Raw genomic sequence first — 6215 nt, forward strand, 5'->3', positions numbered from 1 at the left:
TGAGGTGGGTGGATTACCTGAGGTCAGGAGTTCGAGATCAGTCTGGCCAACATGGTGAAACCCCATCTCTACCAAAAATACAAAATTAGCTGGGCGTGGTGGCAAGCGCCTGTAATCCCAGCTACTCGGGAAGCTGAGGCAGGAGAATCACTTGAACCTGGGAGGTGGAGATTGCAGTGAGCCGAGATGGCGCCACTGCACTCCAGCCTAGGTGACAGAGCGAGACTCCATCTCAAAAAAAAAAAAAAAAATTAGCTGGGCATGGTGGCTCACACCTGTAATCCCAGCACTTTGGGAGGCCCAGGAGGCGGATTACCTGAGGTCAGAAGTTTGAGACCAGCCTAACCAATATGATGAAACCCTGTCTCTAGTAAAAATATAAACATTAGCCGGGCATGGTGGCATGGGCCTGTAATCCCAGCTACTTGGGAGGCTGTGACAGGAGAATCGCTTGAACCCAGGAGAAGGAAGTTGCAGTGAACTGAGATCAGGCCATTGCACTCTAGCTGGGGCAACAAGAGTGAAACTCTGTCTGAAAAAAAAAAAAAAATTACAGTTTTAATGTTTCTTCAAATAGTTCCTCTTTTTGTGTGGTTATATCACTAACTAGATATACAGAATTCATTTATTTTGCTTTCAGTTTTTATGTATTTTTTAGAAATTTAGTTTTGTTTTACAACTGTGGAAAATATTTACATGATTCCGAAGTCAAATTCTAAAAATGAAGATACATGCTGGGAAGTATAACTTTTTTTTTTTTTTTTTTTGAGACAGAGTCTTGCTCTGTCACCTAGGCTGGAGTGCAGTGGCAATATCTCAACTCACTGCAACCTCCATCTCCCGGGTTCAAGCAATTCTCGTGCCTCAGCCTCCCAAGTAGCTGGGATTACAGGCGCGTACCACTATGCCTGCCTAATTTTTGTATTTTTAGTCGAGACAGGGTTTTGGCATGTTGGCCAGGCTGGTCTCCATCTCCTGACCCCAAGTGATCTACCCGCCTCATCCTCCCAAAGTGCTGGGATTACAGGCATAAGCCACCGTGCCCGGCCAAACCACTTTAAAATAAATTTATGGTATATCCTGTCATTTACCTTTCATTTTTCATTTCAAATAAAAACACATGTGCTTGTGTATATTTGCATATATGTATAGTATATAGCATTTATATATGTATATGTGTTTGTGTACAGCTATATATGCATGTGAATATCCTTCAATTTCTTTTTCTTTTTTTTTTTTTTTTTGAGGTGGGGGTCTCACTCTGTCACCCAGGCTGGAGTGCAGTGGCATGATCTTGGCTCATTGCAACCTCCACCTCCTGGGCTCAAGCAATCCTCCCACGTCAGCTTCCCAAACAGCTGGGACTACAGGTGTGTGCCACCACATCTGGCTAATTTTTGTATTTTTTTGTAGAGATGGTATTTCACTATATTGTCCAGGCTGGTCTCAAACCACCAGGCTCAAGCGATCCTACTGCCTTGGCCTCTCAAAGTGCTGAGATTACAGGTGTGAACCACCATACCTGGCTCCCTCCTCCCTCCTCTTTCTTTCCTTTCCTTCCCTTCCCTTCCCTTTCCTTTCTTCCCTCCCTCCCTCTCTCCTTCCTCCCTTTCTTTTTTTCTTTTCTCTCTTTTTTGATGGAGTTTCACTCTTGCTGCTCAGGCTGGAGTGCAATGATGCAATCTCAGCCACCACCACCGTGCCTAGCCTAAACTTGCATTCTTCTGAGGATGCAAGGGATTTAACCATGAAAATAGCTACCATTTAGGCCAGGCGTGGTGGCTCACACTTGTAATCCCAGCACTTTGGGAGGTCAAGGCAGGAGGATCACTTGAGCCCAGAAGTTCGAGACCAGCCCAGGCAACCTAGCAAGGCCCTGTCTCTACAAAAACAAAAACAAACAAACAAATCAGCTGGGTGCACTAGTGTGCAGCTATAATCTCAGCTACTTGGGAGACTGTGCTGGGAGGATTGCTTGAGCTTAAGAGGTTGAGGCTACAGTGAGTTGAGACCATGCCACTGTACTCCAGCCTAGGCAACAGAGCCAGATCCTGTCTCAAAAAGAAATAAGGCAGGAGAGGCTGGGCATGGAGGCTCACTTCTGTAATCCTAGCATTTTGGGAGGTTGAGGTGGGCAGATCACTTGAGGTCAGGTCAGGAGTTTGATACCAGCATGGCCAACATGGTGAAACCCCATCTCTACTAAAAATACAAAAATTAGCTGGGCGTGGTGGTGGGCGCCTGTAATCCCAGCTACTCAGGAGGCTAAGGCAGGGGAATTGCTTGAACCTGGGAGGCAGAGGTTGTAGTGAGCCTAGATCTCACCACAGCACTCCAGCCTGGGCAACAGAGCCACACTCTTGTCCCCCTCCGCCCCCCCCCCAAAAAAAAAAAAAAAAGAAGGCCGGGCGCAGTGGCTCACGCCTGTAATCCCAACACTTTGGGAGGCTGAAGTGGGCGGATCCCGAGGTCAGGAGATCGAGACCATCCTGGCTAACACGGTGAAACCCTGTTTCTACTAAAAATACAAAAAAATCAGCCGGGCGAGGTGGCGGGTGCCTGTAGTCCCAGCTACTGGGGAGGTTGAGGCAGGAGAATGGCGTGAACCTGGAAGGCGGAGCTTGCAGTGAGCCGAGATTGCGCCACTGCACTCTAGCCTGGGTGACAGAGCGAGACTCTGTCTCAAAAAAAAAAAAAACAAAACAAAAAACAAACAAACAAAAAACAAGAAAAAGAAAAGAAAGAAAATAGTTACCACCACTTTCTGGGTGTCCTCTATCTGCCTGGGACTGTGCTAAATGCTGTGATACCTGATCTCATTTACTTCTCATAAATACCCTGCAGGATGCGTGTCCTTATCCTCATTTTACAGAACCAGGTCACAGGGCACCAAGAACTTGCTAAATGTGAAACCAAGAACTTGCTAAATGTGGCTTCTCTGTGCTTTCCTCACCAGATCATGCTGAAAAGAAAAAAGGCTTGCCTGGGCTCAGTGGCTAATGCCTATAACCCCAGAACTTTGGGAGGCTGAGGCAGGCAGATCACTTGAGGTCAGGAGTTCGAGACCAGCCTGGCTAACCCATGGTGAAACCTTGTCTCTATTAAAAATACAAAAATTATTGGGGTGTGGTGGTGCTTGCCTGTAATCTCAGCTACTCAAGAGGCTGAGGCAGAATTGCTTGAACCGAGGAGGCAGAGGTTGCAGTGAGCCGAGATAGCGCCATTGCACTCCAGCTATGGGTGACAGAGCGAGACTCTATCTCAAAAGAAAGAAAGAAAGAAAAAAAAAAAACTTGACTGTTTCTCTCACCTGAGACACAGTTCTCTAGACAACAGTTCTCTGGAGTGCAATGGCGTGATCTTGGCTCACTCCAGTCTCTGCCTCCTAGGTTCAAATGATTCTCCTGCCTCAGCCTCTTGACTGTAATTACAGTCAGCTGTAATCCCAGCTACTCAGGAGGCTGAATCACTTGAACCCAGGAGGTGGAGGTTGCAGTGAGCCGAGATCGTGCCACTGCACTCCAGCCTGGGTGACAGAGTGAGACTCTGTCTCAAAAAAAAAAAAAATTATTTTTAATAATAATAATTATTGAAGGCCTCGGTCTTTCAAAGTGTTGGGATTATAGGCATGAGCCACTGTGTTTGGCTCACACTGATTTATAATTAGTTCTGTCTGTGTTTGTTTCTCAAGCCATAATGAGGAAAATGTATTCCCAAAGAGGCTCAGTGACACTGGGCTCAGCTGAATGCTAGTTCAGGAACCTAGGCTAATTTCCCAGCCGGCACTGTAGTTTGGAACAATTAACCTGGATATACCTCAAATATTGTTAGCTTTCCCGGGTGTCTCTTTGACCTCTCACTACATCTCATTACAACAGTCTTCTTACCTTGCCCAGTTTAGCTTTGTGGTAATTTTGCTTGCCATTGTTTACGGCAACCGAATGGCCTGTTAACATAACTCTCTGCCTAGGTAGAAGGATGGCTTGAGGCCAGGGATTCCAGACCAGCCTGGGCAACATAGTGAGAGCCTATCTCTACCAATAATAATAATAATAAATAAATAAAATAAAAATAAAAATAAAAATAGGCCGGGCGCGGTGGCTCAAGCCTGTAATCCCAGCACTTTGGGAGGCCGAGACGGGTGGATCGCTAGGTCAGGAGATCGAGACCAACCTAGCTAACACGGCGAAACCCCGTCTCTACTAAAAAATACAAAAAACTAGCCGGGCGAGTTGGCGGGCACCTGTAGTCCCAGCTACTCGGGAGGCTGAGGCAGGAGAATGGCGTAAACCCGGGAGGCGGAGCTTGCAGTGAGCTGAGATCCGGCCACTGCACTCCAGCCTGGGCGACAGAGCGAGACTCCATCTCAAAATAAATAAATAAATAAATAAATTAGCTGAGTATGCGCCAGGCACGGTGGCTCACGTCTGCAAACCCAGCACGTTGGGAGGCTGAGGCGAGTGGATCACCTGAGGTTGGGAGTTCAAGACCAGCCTGACCAACATGGAGAAACCCCGTCTCTACTAAAAATACAAAATTAGCCGGGTGTGGTGGCGCATGCCTGTAATCCCAGCTACTCAGCAGGCTGAGGCAGGAGAATTGCTTGAATGCAGTAGGTGGAGGTTGCGGTGAGCCAAGATCGCATCATTGCACTCCAGCCTGGGCAACAAGAGTGAAACTTTGTCCCCTGAAAAAAAAAAAATTAGCCGAGCATGGTGGCGCATATCTGTAGTCCCAGCTATTCAGAAGGCTGTGGCAGGAGAACAGCTTGAGCCAGGGAAGTTCAGGGTGCGGTGAGCTGTGATCATGCCCCTGCACTCCAGAGTGGGCAACATAGCAAGACCCCTCATCTTGAAAAAATTTTTTTAAATGCCACAATGGCATTTAGAGACAAAAAAATGAGTAACCAGGGAGGATAATATATGCATGTGTGTATGACTCTGGGTGTGTGTGTGTGTGTGTCTATACGTATACGTATACCTATCTCTATATATATAATCACGTTACCTCAGCCCATCTGGTCTTTCCACATAGTTCAAATAAATAGGACTGACACATTTCCCCCAGTGAAAATCTCTACAAGCCTAAGAATAAATTTAGCTGATCTTCAAGCCTATTTACACATTACCAGATTGATTCTGTGTTTTCTGGCAAATGTTCCATCGAAGACTCTACCCTTTAAAATGTTTAAATTATTTGCCTAAATACTGCATAAAGACATTTTCATTCTACTTTTTATCAAGAGGATAGGTTGAAAAACAATAATTCTGAAGCGTGTGTGCTGCGGTGCTCAAGGATAGCATGCAATGTGCACTGAAAGGAAAAAATAGCTTTCAAAAAAATGAAGTGAGCTTTTTAATGTCAATGATAAATGTGGCAAAATATAATGCTGCTAAAATAAGGGAAACTAAAGGTTCGTGATTTTTGTTTTTGTTTTGTTTTGAGACAGAGTCTCACTCTGTTTTCCAGACTGGAGTGCAGTGGTGTGATCATACCACACTGCATTCTCGAACTCCTGGGCTCAAGCAATCCTCCCACCTCAGCCTCCCAAGTAGCTAGGACCACAGGTGTGCACCACCATGCCCGGCTAGTTTTTTTCACTTTTTGTAGAAACAGGATTTTGCTATGTTGCCCAGGCTGGTCTTGAACTCCTGGGCTCAAAGGATAGACCGCCTTGGCCTTCCAGATGCTGGGATTATAGGTGTTGGGCACTGAAACCGGACTATTTTATTTGATTTATTAAAAAAAAATGCTAATCCCAGTACTTTGGAAGGCCGAGGTGGGCAGATCACCTGAGGTCAGGAGTTTGAGACCAGCCTGGCCAATATGGTGAAACCCCCTCTCTACTAAAAATACAAAAATTAGCCCGGCGTGGTGATGTGCACCTGTAATCCCAGCTACTCGGGAGGCTGAGGCAGGAGAATTGCTTAAACCTGGGAGGCAGAGGTTGCAGTGAGCCAAGATGGCGCCACTGCACTCCATCCTGGGCAATAAGAGCAAAACTGAGTCTTAAAAAAAAAAAAAAATGCTCCTCAGCAGCATTTTTAATTCTGTTAAAAGCTACATAACATAAGATTTAGCACTGTAGGCCAGGCAGGGTGGCTCACGCCTATAATCCCAGCACTTTGGGAGGCAAAGGTGGATAGATCACTTGAAGTCAAGAGTTCGAGACCAGACTGGCCAACATGATGAAATCCCGTCTCTCCTAAAAATAC

Source organism: Rhinopithecus roxellana, chromosome 6, assembly GCF_007565055.1.
Source record: "Rhinopithecus roxellana isolate Shanxi Qingling chromosome 6, ASM756505v1, whole genome shotgun sequence".
Classification (NCBI taxonomy): domain Eukaryota; kingdom Metazoa; phylum Chordata; class Mammalia; order Primates; family Cercopithecidae; genus Rhinopithecus; species Rhinopithecus roxellana.